This window comes from Osmerus mordax, chromosome 25 (assembly GCF_038355195.1).
Source record: "Osmerus mordax isolate fOsmMor3 chromosome 25, fOsmMor3.pri, whole genome shotgun sequence".
NCBI classification, from domain to species: domain Eukaryota; kingdom Metazoa; phylum Chordata; class Actinopteri; order Osmeriformes; family Osmeridae; genus Osmerus; species Osmerus mordax.
In genome coordinates this window covers 9,273,487-9,283,347 of record NC_090074.1, presented here as the reverse complement: position 1 = coordinate 9,283,347, position 9,861 = coordinate 9,273,487, and the positions used below count along the sequence as shown (strand labels likewise).

At 51.2% G+C, this 9,861-nt stretch overlaps 28 non-coding genes across 28 annotated transcripts; 19 read left to right on the top strand and 9 right to left on the bottom strand.

Annotated features, from left to right (window-relative positions):
- Positions 1 to 79: 79 nt before the first annotated feature.
- On the top strand, positions 80 to 151 carry trnae-cuc (transfer RNA glutamic acid (anticodon CUC)). Its single transcript has one exon. It is a non-coding gene; the product is annotated as a tRNA-Glu (tRNA).
- A 94-nt stretch (positions 152 to 245) lies between these two features.
- Positions 246 to 335, bottom strand: trnay-gua (transfer RNA tyrosine (anticodon GUA)). Its single transcript is given in 2 exon segments — positions 246 to 281; positions 299 to 335. It is a non-coding gene; the product is annotated as a tRNA-Tyr (tRNA).
- Positions 336 to 444: 109 nt separating this feature from the next.
- Positions 445 to 516, top strand: trnae-uuc (transfer RNA glutamic acid (anticodon UUC)). Its single transcript has one exon. It is a non-coding gene; the product is annotated as a tRNA-Glu (tRNA).
- Positions 517 to 860: 344 nt separating this feature from the next.
- On the bottom strand, positions 861 to 933 carry trnak-uuu (transfer RNA lysine (anticodon UUU)). The gene has a single exon. It is a non-coding gene; the product is annotated as a tRNA-Lys (tRNA).
- A 566-nt stretch (positions 934 to 1,499) lies between these two features.
- trnaw-cca (transfer RNA tryptophan (anticodon CCA)) lies at positions 1,500 to 1,571 on the top strand. Its single transcript has one exon. It is a non-coding gene; the product is annotated as a tRNA-Trp (tRNA).
- A 335-nt stretch (positions 1,572 to 1,906) lies between these two features.
- trnan-guu (transfer RNA asparagine (anticodon GUU)) lies at positions 1,907 to 1,980 on the top strand. The gene has a single exon. It is a non-coding gene; the product is annotated as a tRNA-Asn (tRNA).
- A 230-nt stretch (positions 1,981 to 2,210) lies between these two features.
- Positions 2,211 to 2,284, top strand: trnat-agu (transfer RNA threonine (anticodon AGU)). Its single transcript has one exon. It is a non-coding gene; the product is annotated as a tRNA-Thr (tRNA).
- A 27-nt stretch (positions 2,285 to 2,311) lies between these two features.
- trnae-cuc (transfer RNA glutamic acid (anticodon CUC)) lies at positions 2,312 to 2,383 on the top strand. Its single transcript has one exon. It is a non-coding gene; the product is annotated as a tRNA-Glu (tRNA).
- A 93-nt stretch (positions 2,384 to 2,476) lies between these two features.
- Positions 2,477 to 2,566, bottom strand: trnay-gua (transfer RNA tyrosine (anticodon GUA)). Its single transcript is given in 2 exon segments — positions 2,477 to 2,512; positions 2,530 to 2,566. It is a non-coding gene; the product is annotated as a tRNA-Tyr (tRNA).
- A 282-nt stretch (positions 2,567 to 2,848) lies between these two features.
- trnay-gua (transfer RNA tyrosine (anticodon GUA)) lies at positions 2,849 to 2,938 on the bottom strand. Its single transcript is given in 2 exon segments — positions 2,849 to 2,884; positions 2,902 to 2,938. It is a non-coding gene; the product is annotated as a tRNA-Tyr (tRNA).
- Positions 2,939 to 3,047: 109 nt separating this feature from the next.
- Positions 3,048 to 3,119, top strand: trnae-uuc (transfer RNA glutamic acid (anticodon UUC)). Its single transcript has one exon. It is a non-coding gene; the product is annotated as a tRNA-Glu (tRNA).
- Positions 3,120 to 3,419: 300 nt separating this feature from the next.
- On the top strand, positions 3,420 to 3,491 carry trnae-cuc (transfer RNA glutamic acid (anticodon CUC)). The gene has a single exon. It is a non-coding gene; the product is annotated as a tRNA-Glu (tRNA).
- Positions 3,492 to 3,784: 293 nt separating this feature from the next.
- trnae-uuc (transfer RNA glutamic acid (anticodon UUC)) lies at positions 3,785 to 3,856 on the top strand. The gene has a single exon. It is a non-coding gene; the product is annotated as a tRNA-Glu (tRNA).
- Positions 3,857 to 4,200: 344 nt separating this feature from the next.
- Positions 4,201 to 4,273, bottom strand: trnak-uuu (transfer RNA lysine (anticodon UUU)). Its single transcript has one exon. It is a non-coding gene; the product is annotated as a tRNA-Lys (tRNA).
- A 566-nt stretch (positions 4,274 to 4,839) lies between these two features.
- Positions 4,840 to 4,911, top strand: trnaw-cca (transfer RNA tryptophan (anticodon CCA)). The gene has a single exon. It is a non-coding gene; the product is annotated as a tRNA-Trp (tRNA).
- A 335-nt stretch (positions 4,912 to 5,246) lies between these two features.
- trnan-guu (transfer RNA asparagine (anticodon GUU)) lies at positions 5,247 to 5,320 on the top strand. Its single transcript has one exon. It is a non-coding gene; the product is annotated as a tRNA-Asn (tRNA).
- A 230-nt stretch (positions 5,321 to 5,550) lies between these two features.
- trnat-agu (transfer RNA threonine (anticodon AGU)) lies at positions 5,551 to 5,624 on the top strand. Its single transcript has one exon. It is a non-coding gene; the product is annotated as a tRNA-Thr (tRNA).
- Positions 5,625 to 5,824: 200 nt separating this feature from the next.
- On the bottom strand, positions 5,825 to 5,914 carry trnay-gua (transfer RNA tyrosine (anticodon GUA)). Its single transcript is given in 2 exon segments — positions 5,825 to 5,860; positions 5,878 to 5,914. It is a non-coding gene; the product is annotated as a tRNA-Tyr (tRNA).
- Positions 5,915 to 6,395: 481 nt separating this feature from the next.
- trnae-uuc (transfer RNA glutamic acid (anticodon UUC)) lies at positions 6,396 to 6,467 on the top strand. The gene has a single exon. It is a non-coding gene; the product is annotated as a tRNA-Glu (tRNA).
- Positions 6,468 to 6,767: 300 nt separating this feature from the next.
- On the top strand, positions 6,768 to 6,839 carry trnae-cuc (transfer RNA glutamic acid (anticodon CUC)). Its single transcript has one exon. It is a non-coding gene; the product is annotated as a tRNA-Glu (tRNA).
- A 94-nt stretch (positions 6,840 to 6,933) lies between these two features.
- On the bottom strand, positions 6,934 to 7,023 carry trnay-gua (transfer RNA tyrosine (anticodon GUA)). The gene is given in 2 exon segments: positions 6,934 to 6,969; positions 6,987 to 7,023. It is a non-coding gene; the product is annotated as a tRNA-Tyr (tRNA).
- A 109-nt stretch (positions 7,024 to 7,132) lies between these two features.
- On the top strand, positions 7,133 to 7,204 carry trnae-uuc (transfer RNA glutamic acid (anticodon UUC)). Its single transcript has one exon. It is a non-coding gene; the product is annotated as a tRNA-Glu (tRNA).
- Positions 7,205 to 7,548: 344 nt separating this feature from the next.
- Positions 7,549 to 7,621, bottom strand: trnak-uuu (transfer RNA lysine (anticodon UUU)). The gene has a single exon. It is a non-coding gene; the product is annotated as a tRNA-Lys (tRNA).
- Positions 7,622 to 8,187: 566 nt separating this feature from the next.
- Positions 8,188 to 8,259, top strand: trnaw-cca (transfer RNA tryptophan (anticodon CCA)). Its single transcript has one exon. It is a non-coding gene; the product is annotated as a tRNA-Trp (tRNA).
- Positions 8,260 to 8,594: 335 nt separating this feature from the next.
- trnan-guu (transfer RNA asparagine (anticodon GUU)) lies at positions 8,595 to 8,668 on the top strand. The gene has a single exon. It is a non-coding gene; the product is annotated as a tRNA-Asn (tRNA).
- A 230-nt stretch (positions 8,669 to 8,898) lies between these two features.
- On the top strand, positions 8,899 to 8,972 carry trnat-agu (transfer RNA threonine (anticodon AGU)). Its single transcript has one exon. It is a non-coding gene; the product is annotated as a tRNA-Thr (tRNA).
- Positions 8,973 to 9,172: 200 nt separating this feature from the next.
- Positions 9,173 to 9,262, bottom strand: trnay-gua (transfer RNA tyrosine (anticodon GUA)). The gene is given in 2 exon segments: positions 9,173 to 9,208; positions 9,226 to 9,262. It is a non-coding gene; the product is annotated as a tRNA-Tyr (tRNA).
- A 481-nt stretch (positions 9,263 to 9,743) lies between these two features.
- Positions 9,744 to 9,815, top strand: trnae-uuc (transfer RNA glutamic acid (anticodon UUC)). The gene has a single exon. It is a non-coding gene; the product is annotated as a tRNA-Glu (tRNA).
- The last annotated feature ends 46 nt before the right edge of the window (positions 9,816 to 9,861 follow it).

Below are 9,861 nucleotides of genomic sequence, written 5' to 3'. Positions count from 1 at the left end.
TCTGGATAAGAGCGTCTGCTAAATGACTAAATGTAAATGTAAAATGTGTCTTTGACAGCGAGCAGAGGAAGCCAAGCTCTCCCTGGTGGTCTAGTGGCTAGGATTCGGCGCTCTCACCGCCGCGGCCCGGGTTCGATTCCCGGTCAGGGAAACCTGTTTTGAGACCTCTCTTAAAATGGGGGGTCTCCCTGCTGTGAGAGCTGCATTGTCGCCAGATAGGCCACATTTTTAGGCCAAAACATCCCTCCTTCGAGCCGGATTTGAACCAGCGACCTAAGGATTTCTAACCGCTTTTGACCTACAGTCCTCCGCTCTACCAACTGAGCTATCGAAGGGTGAGCGAGTGGGGGGTTTTATTTGCGAGGAAGGCATGCAATCTCCCATCCTCCAGTTCAGACACGCAAGAAAAAAAGCCCTTGCTGAGGCAATCCTCTTTTAAGAGTCTCCCTGGTGGTCTAGTGGCTAGGATTCGGCGCTTTCACCGCCGCGGCCCGGGTTCGATTCCCGGTCAGGGAACCTAAGGGTCAGTTGAAATCTCTGCCTTTGACTCGCTTAGTTTTGCAACTTGGTCCTCATCTTCAGGTGTCAGAACATTCAGGGTTCGATTCCCGGTCAGGGAACTTAAGTGTCAGCGGAAATCTTTGTGACAGCTGGCTTTTTGCATTCTTTGTCTCAAAGTAAGGCGTGCAACAGAGACAAGGGTTGCTGCGTGCCATAAGTCACGCTGTGTAGTTTGAACACACAGCTCACGCAGGGACTTGAACGCTGGACCCTCAGATTAAAAGCTTCCATTGTTTCCTCAAAGTGAGGTATATAAGAGAGACAGTGGCAGGCCGCTCCGACAAGGTTTGAACACACGCCGCCCGAACAGGGACTTGAACCCTGGACCCTCAGATTAAAAGTCTGATGCTCTGCCGACTGAGCTATACAGGCTCTGGAAGCACAGAAAACTCAGAGTATTTTGTGGAACTTCCGCATGTAAATCTCCTCGCCCACACAAACCCTTAAGGAACGTATGGCGAATCCCTGGCAAGTGTAGCGGGGTTTGCTCGTTGAAGAATAGAAATACTTTGCCAATCGTCAACATTAGTGAGCACGCACCCGTCAAAATGTCTTTGACAATGAATTTGTTCATGTAAGGTCAATATGGATCGTATGAACGAGTTTGATTTTGAACTTGTTATGAGATTGGTTTCAAGGAACAGCTGCAGGGGTCACGAGACTGTCTCGTGACCCCTGCAGCTGTCTCTAGTCTGCGTGATCTCAGCCAGGTTGCAATTAGAATTGCGTTTTTGGGGACTTCTTCTGTGGAATCGTTCAGGCAGTGTTGCACAGGCACTAAAGTAATCTTGTTGAATCCCAGGAGAAGCTTGGCGACGTCCATTGGGACGTCAATCCTGATGGCGTTCACGCCATAGTTGGTACTCTCAGCGCACTTTGCGGCACAGCGTTTGCACATCAGAGTCCACGTCCGAGTGTTGCCTCCTTACATGCACACAGGCCTCGTGGCGCAACGGTAGCGCGTCTGACTCCAGATCAGAAGGTTGTGTGTTCAAATCACGTCGGGGTCAGCGGTCATTATGGGTGGCCCTCCATTGGGAAAAAAAATTCTTAATTGCGGACGCTGTGAGAGCTCACTCTTTTACAGAACTGGCAAAATCAAGCTCTGATTGCTTCCTCAAAGTGAGTCATGCCATCACTTCTAGGCAGGGCAAAGAAAAGCCATTCAAAGGTTGTGGGTTTGAGTCCCACCAGAGTCGTTGTCTTTGTTTCCCAAACTCCCGTTGACAGATCACAGGAAGAGTTATTACTATGGCCGCTCCTCCTCCTCTTCTTCATGGGGAGTTTTGGCAAACGTCTCCCAGCGTTTCCTTCCATTTTTCATTCATGGTTCTGCGGAGACAGGGTCTCTGTGGCGCAATTGGTTAGCGCGTTCGGCTGTTAACCGAAAGGATGGTGGTTCGAGCCCACCCAGGGACGAGTGTTTTCTTGTTTACTTCTGTTGTGGGTCCTGCCTGTGTGACAATGAGCTATACCGCCATCAGAGTCGAAGAAGCTGGAAAATCTCTTCATTCTGGTGCCTTGAGAGGCTTTGCTGCATGCTGGGCATAACCTTCGGAGGTGTCTTTCAAAGACGCTGTAGACCCCAGCTCAAAGCACCTACCCAAAGAGAACACAGCAGCCTGAGCCCGTCGTGGAGCATTAAGCAAGGCGCCGTGGCTTAGTTGGTCAAAGCGCCTGTCTAGTAAACAGGAGATCCTGAGTTCAAATCTCAGCGGTGCCTTTTTTGGCCCAAGAGGAAGCCAAGCTCTCCCTGGTGGTCTAGTGGCTAGGATTCGGCGCTCTCACCGCCGCGGCCCGGGTTCGATTCCCGGTCAGGGAAACCTGTTTTGAGACCTCTCTTAAAATGGGGGTGTCCCTGCTGTGAGAGCTGCATTGACGCCAGATAGGCCACATTTTTAGGCCAAAACATCCCTCCTTCGAGCCGGATTTGAACCAGCGACCTAAGGATTTCTAACCGCTTTTGACCTACAGTCCTCCGCTCTACCAACTGAGCTATCGAAGGGTGAGCGAGTAGGAGGTTTTATTTGCGAGGAAGGCATGCAATCTCCCATCCTCCAGTTCAGACACGCAAGAAAAAAAGCCCTTGCTGAGGCAATCCTCTTTTAAGAGTCTCCCTGGTGGTCTAGTGGCTAGGATTCGGCGCTCTCACCGCCGCGGCCCGGGTTCGATTCCTGGTCAGGGAAACCTGTTTTGAGATCTCTCTTAAAATGGGGGTCTCCCTTCTGTGAGAGCAGCCTTGTTGCATTGTCGCCAGAGAGGCCACATTTTTAGGCCAAAACATTCCTCCTTCGAGCCGGATTTGAACCAGCGGCCTAAGGATTTCTAACCGCTTTTGACCTACAGTCCTCCGCTCTACCAACTGAGCTATCGAAGGGTGAGGGAGTGGGAGGTTTTATTTGCGAGGAAGGCATGCAATCTCCCATCCTCCAGTTCAGACACGCAAGAAAAAAAGCCCTTGCTGAGGCAATCCTCTTTTAAAAGTCTCCCTGGTGGTCTAGTGGCTAGGATTCGGCGCTTTCACCGCCGCGGCCCGGGTTCGATTCCCGGTCAGGGAACTTAAGGGTCAGTTGAAATCTCTGCCTTTGACTCGCTTAGTTTTGCAACTCGGTCCTCATCTTCAGGTGGCTGAGGGGTGAGGGAATCGGAGGGAATCGGACTAGTAATCAGAAGGTTGCTGGTTCGATCCCTGGCTCTGCCGAATGACGTTGTGTCCTTGGGCAAGGCACTTCACCCTACTTGCCTCGGGGGGAATGTCCCTGTACTTACTGTAAGTCGCTCTGGATAAGAGCGTCTGCTAAATGACTAAATGTAAATGTAAAATGTATCTTTGACAGCGAGCAGAGGAAGCCAAGCTCTCCCTGGTGGTCTAGTGGCTAGGATTCGGCGCTCTCACCGCCGCGGCCCGGGTTCGATTCCCGGTCAGGGAAACCTGTTTTGAGACCTCTCTTAAAATGGGGGGTCTCCCTGCTGTGAGAGCTGCATTGTCGCCAGATAGGCCACATTTTTAGGCCAAAACATCCCTCCTTCGAGCAGGATTTGAACCAGCGACCTAAGGATTTCTAACCGCTTTTGACCTACAGTCCTCCGCTCTACCAACTGAGCTATCGAAGGGTGAGCGAGTGGGGGGTTTTATTTGCGAGGAAGGCATGCAATCTCCCATCCTCCAGTTCAGACACGCAAGAAAAAAGGCCCTTGCTGAGGCAATCCTCTTTTAAGAGTCTCCCTGGTGGTCTAGTGGCTAGGATTCGGCGCTTTCACCGCCGCGGCCCGGGTTCGATTCCCGGTCAGGGAACCTAAGGGTCAGTTGAAATCTCTGCCTTTGACTCGCTTAGTTTTGCAACTTGGTCCTCATCTTCAGGTGTCAGAACATTCAGGGTTCGATTCCCGGTCAGGGAACTTAAGTGTCAGCGGAAATCTTTGTGACAGCTGGCTTTTTGCATTCTTTGTCTCAAAGTAAGGCGTGCAACAGAGACAAGGGTTGCTGCGTGCCATAAGTCACGCTGTGTAGTTTGAACACACAGCTCACGCAGGGACTTGAACGCTGGACCCTCAGATTAAAAGCTTCCATTGTTTCCTCAAAGTGAGGTATATAAGAGAGACAGTGGCAGGCCGCTCCGACAAGGTTTGAACACACGCCGCCCGAACAGGGACTTGAACCCTGGACCCTCAGATTAAAAGTCTGATGCTCTGCCGACTGAGCTATACAGGCTCTGGAAGCACAGAAAACTCAGAGTATTTTGTGGAACTTCCGCATGTAAATCTCCTCGCCCACACAAACCCTTAAGGAACGTATGGCGAATCCCTGGCAAGTGTAGCGGGGTTTGCTCGTTGAAGAATAGAAATACTTTGCCAATCGTCAACATTAGTGAGCACGCACCCGTCAAAATGTCTTTGACAATGAATTTGTTCATGTAAGGTCAATATGGATCGTATGAACGAGTTTGATTTTGAACTTGTTATGAGATTGGTTTCAAGGAACAGCTGCAGGGGTCACGAGACTGTCTCGTGACCCCTGCAGCTGTCTCTAGTCTGCGTGATCTCAGCCAGGTTGCAATTAGAATTGCGTTTTTGGGGACTTCTTCTGTGGAATCGTTCAGGCAGTGTTGCACAGGCACTAAAGTAATCTTGTTGAATCCCAGGAGAAGCTTGGCGACGTCCATTGGGACGTCAATCCTGATGGCGTTCACGCCATAGTTGGTACTCTCAGCGCACTTTGCGGCACAGCGTTTGCACATCAGAGTCCACGTCCGAGTGTTGCCTCCTTACATGCACACAGGCCTCGTGGCGCAACGGTAGCGCGTCTGACTCCAGATCAGAAGGTTGTGTGTTCAAATCACGTCGGGGTCAGCGGTCATTATGGGTGGCCCTCCATTGGGAAAAAAAATTCTTAATTGCGGACGCTGTGAGAGCTCACTCTTTTACAGAACTGGCAAAATCAAGCTCTGATTGCTTCCTCAAAGTGAGTCATGCCATCACTTCTAGGCAGGGCAAAGAAAAGCCATTCAAAGGTTGTGGGTTTGAGTCCCACCAGAGTCGTTGTCTTTGTTTCCCAAACTCCCGTTGACAGATCACAGGAAGAGTTATTACTATGGCCGCTCCTCCTCCTCTTCTTCATGGGGAGTTTTGGCAAACGTCTCCCAGCGTTTCCTTCCATTTTTCATTCATGGTTCTGCGGAGACAGGGTCTCTGTGGCGCAATTGGTTAGCGCGTTCGGCTGTTAACCGAAAGGATGGTGGTTCGAGCCCACCCAGGGACGAGTGTTTTCTTGTTTACTTCTGTTGTGGGTCCTGCCTGTGTGACAATGAGCTATACCGCCATCAGAGTCGAAGAAGCTGGAAAATCTCTTCATTCTGGTGCCTTGAGAGGCTTTGCTGCATGCTGGGCATAACCTTCGGAGGTGTCTTTCAAAGACGCTGTAGACCCCAGCTCAAAGCACCTACCCAAAGAGAACACAGCAGCCTGAGCCCGTCGTGGAGCATTAAGCAAGGCGCCGTGGCTTAGTTGGTCAAAGCGCCTGTCTAGTAAACAGGAGATCCTGAGTTCAAATCTCAGCGGTGCCTTTTTTGGCCCAAGAGGAAGCCAAGCTCTCCCTGGTGGTCTAGTGGCTAGGATTCGGCGCTCTCACCGCCGCGGCCCGGGTTCGATTCCTGGTCAGGGAAACCTGTTTTGAGATCTCTCTTAAAATGGGGGTCTCCCTTCTGTGAGAGCAGCCTTGTTGCATTGTCGCCAGAGAGGCCACATTTTTAGGCCAAAACATTCCTCCTTCGAGCCGGATTTGAACCAGCGACCTAAGGATTTCTAACCGCTTTTGACCTACAGTCCTCCGCTCTACCAACTGAGCTATCGAAGGGTGAGGGAGTGGGAGGTTTTATTTGCGAGGAAGGCATGCAATCTCCCATCCTCCAGTTCAGACACGCAAGAAAAAAAGCCCTTGCTGAGGCAATCCTCTTTTAAGAGTCTCCCTGGTGGTCTAGTGGCTAGGATTCGGCGCTCTCACCGCCGCGGCCCGGGTTCGATTCCTGGTCAGGGAAACCTGTTTTGAGATCTCTCTTAAAATGGGGGTCTCCCTTCTGTGAGAGCAGCCTTGTTGCATTGTCGCCAGAGAGGCCACATTTTTAGGCCAAAACATTCCGCCTTCGAGCCGGATTTGAACCAGCGACCTAAGGATTTCTAACCGCTTTTGACCTACAGTCCTCCGCTCTACCAACTGAGCTATCGAAGGGTGAGGGAGTGGGAGGTTTTATTTGCGAGGAAGGCATGCAATCTCCCATCCTCCAGTTCAGACACGCAAGAAAAAAAGCCCTTGCTGAGGCAATCCTCTTTTAAAAGTCTCCCTGGTGGTCTAGTGGCTAGGATTCGGCGCTTTCACCGCCGCGGCCCGGGTTCGATTCCCGGTCAGGGAACTTAAGGGTCAGTTGAAATCTCTGCCTTTGACTCGCTTAGTTTTGCAACTCGGTCCTCATCTTCAGGTGGCTGAGGGGTGAGGGAATCGGAGGGAATCGGACTAGTAATCAGAAGGTTGCTGGTTCGATCCCTGGCTCTGCCGAATGACGTTGTGTCCTTGGGCAAGGCACTTCACCCTACTTGCCTCGGGGGGAATGTCCCTGTACTTACTGTAAGTCGCTCTGGATAAGAGCGTCTGCTAAATGACTAAATGTAAATGTAAAATGTATCTTTGACAGCGAGCAGAGGAAGCCAAGCTCTCCCTGGTGGTCTAGTGGCTAGGATTCGGCGCTCTCACCGCCGCGGCCCGGGTTCGATTCCCGGTCAGGGAAACCTGTTTTGAGACCTCTCTTAAAATGGGGGGTCTCCCTGCTGTGAGAGCTGCATTGTCGCCAGATAGGCCACATTTTTAGGCCAAAACATCCCTCCTTCGAGCCGGATTTGAACCAGCGACCTAAGGATTTCTAACCGCTTTTGACCTACAGTCCTCCGCTCTACCAACTGAGCTATCGAAGGGTGAGCGAGTGGGGGGTTTTATTTGCGAGGAAGGCATGCAATCTCCCATCCTCCAGTTCAGACACGCAAGAAAAAAGGCCCTTGCTGAGGCAATCCTCTTTTAAGAGTCTCCCTGGTGGTCTAGTGGCTAGGATTCGGCGCTTTCACCGCCGCGGCCCGGGTTCGATTCCCGGTCAGGGAACCTAAGGGTCAGTTGAAATCTCTGCCTTTGACTCGCTTAGTTTTGCAACTTGGTCCTCATCTTCAGGTGTCAGAACATTCAGGGTTCGATTCCCGGTCAGGGAACTTAAGTGTCAGCGGAAATCTTTGTGACAGCTGGCTTTTTGCATTCTTTGTCTCAAAGTAAGGCGTGCAACAGAGACAAGGGTTGCTGCGTGCCATAAGTCACGCTGTGTAGTTTGAACACACAGCTCACGCAGGGACTTGAACGCTGGACCCTCAGATTAAAAGCTTCCATTGTTTCCTCAAAGTGAGGTATATAAGAGAGACAGTGGCAGGCCGCTCCGACAAGGTTTGAACACACGCCGCCCGAACAGGGACTTGAACCCTGGACCCTCAGATTAAAAGTCTGATGCTCTGCCGACTGAGCTATACAGGCTCTGGAAGCACAGAAAACTCAGAGTATTTTGTGGAACTTCCGCATGTAAATCTCCTCGCCCACACAAACCCTTAAGGAACGTATGGCGAATCCCTGGCAAGTGTAGCGGGGTTTGCTCGTTGAAGAATAGAAATACTTTGCCAATCGTCAACATTAGTGAGCACGCACCCGTCAAAATGTCTTTGACAATGAATTTGTTCATGTAAGGTCAATATGGATCGTATGAACGAGTTTGATTTTGAACTTGTTATGAGATTGGTTTCAAGGAACAGCTGCAGGGGTCACGAGACTGTCTCGTGACCCCTGCAGCTGTCTCTAGTCTGCGTGATCTCAGCCAGGTTGCAATTAGAATTGCGTTTTTGGGGACTTCTTCTGTGGAATCGTTCAGGCAGTGTTGCACAGGCACTAAAGTAATCTTGTTGAATCCCAGGAGAAGCTTGGCGACGTCCATTGGGACGTCAATCCTGATGGCGTTCACGCCATAGTTGGTACTCTCAGCGCACTTTGCGGCACAGCGTTTGCACATCAGAGTCCACGTCCGAGTGTTGCCTCCTTACATGCACACAGGCCTCGTGGCGCAACGGTAGCGCGTCTGACTCCAGATCAGAAGGTTGTGTGTTCAAATCACGTCGGGGTCAGCGGTCATTATGGGTGGCCCTCCATTGGGAAAAAAAATTCTTAATTGCGGACGCTGTGAGAGCTCACTCTTTTACAGAACTGGCAAAATCAAGCTCTGATTGCTTCCTCAAAGTGAGTCATGCCATCACTTCTAGGCAGGGCAAAGAAAAGCCATTCAAAGGTTGTGGGTTTGAGTCCCACCAGAGTCGTTGTCTTTGTTTCCCAAACTCCCGTTGACAGATCACAGGAAGAGTTATTACTATGGCCGCTCCTCCTCCTCTTCTTCATGGGGAGTTTTGGCAAACGTCTCCCAGCGTTTCCTTCCATTTTTCATTCATGGTTCTGCGGAGACAGGGTCTCTGTGGCGCAATTGGTTAGCGCGTTCGGCTGTTAACCGAAAGGATGGTGGTTCGAGCCCACCCAGGGACGAGTGTTTTCTTGTTTACTTCTGTTGTGGGTCCTGCCTGTGTGACAATGAGCTATACCGCCATCAGAGTCGAAGAAGCTGGAAAATCTCTTCATTCTGGTGCCTTGAGAGGCTTTGCTGCATGCTGGGCATAACCTTCGGAGGTGTCTTTCAAAGACGCTGTAGACCCCAGCTCAAAGCACCTACCCAAAGAGAACACAGCAGCCTGAGCCCGTCGTGGAGCATTAAGCAAGGCGCCGTGGCTTAGTTGGTCAAAGCGCCTGTCTAGTAAACAGGAGATCCTGAGTTCAAATCTCAGCGGTGCCTTTTTTGGCCCAAGAGGAAGCCAAGCTCTCCCTGGTGGTCTAGTGGCTAGGATTCGGCGCTCTCACCGCCGCGGCCCGGGTTCGATTCCTGGTCAGGGAAACCTGTTTTGAGATCTCTCTTAAAATGGGGGTCTCCCTTCTGTGAGAGCAGCCTTGTTGCATTGTCGCCAGAGAGGCCACATTTTTAGGCCAAAACATTCCTCCTTCGAGCCGGATTTGAACCAGCGACCTAAGGATTTCTAACCGCTTTTGACCTACAGTCCTCCGCTCTACCAACTGAGCTATCGAAGGGTGAGGGAGTGGGAGGTTTTATTTGCGAGGAAGGCATGCAATCTCCCATCCTCCAGTTCAGACACGCAAGAAAAAAAGCCCTTGCTGAGGCAATCCTCTTTTAAGAGTCTCCCTGGTGGTCTAGTGGCTAGGATTCGGCGCTCTCACCGCCGCGGCCCGGGTTCGATTCCTGGTCAGGGAAACCTGTTTTGAGATCTCTCTTAAAATGGGGGTCTCCCTTCTGTGAGAGCAGCCTTGTTGCATTGTCGCCAGAGAGGCCACATTTTTAGGCCAAAACATTCCGCCTTCGAGCCGGATTTGAACCAGCGACCTAAGGATTTCTAACCGCTTTTGACCTACAGTCCTCCGCTCTACCAACTGAGCTATCGAAGGGTGAGGGAGTGGGAGGTTTTATTTGCGAGGAAGGCATGCAATCTCCCATCCTCCAGTTCAGACACGCAAGAAAAAAAGCCCTTGCTGAGGCAATCCTCTTTTAAAAGTCTCCCTGGTGGTCTAGTGGCTAGGATTCGGCGCTTTCACCGCCGCGGCCCGGGTTCGATTCCCGGTCAGGGAACTTAAGGGTCAGTTGAAATCTCTGCCTTTGACTCGCTTAGTTTTGC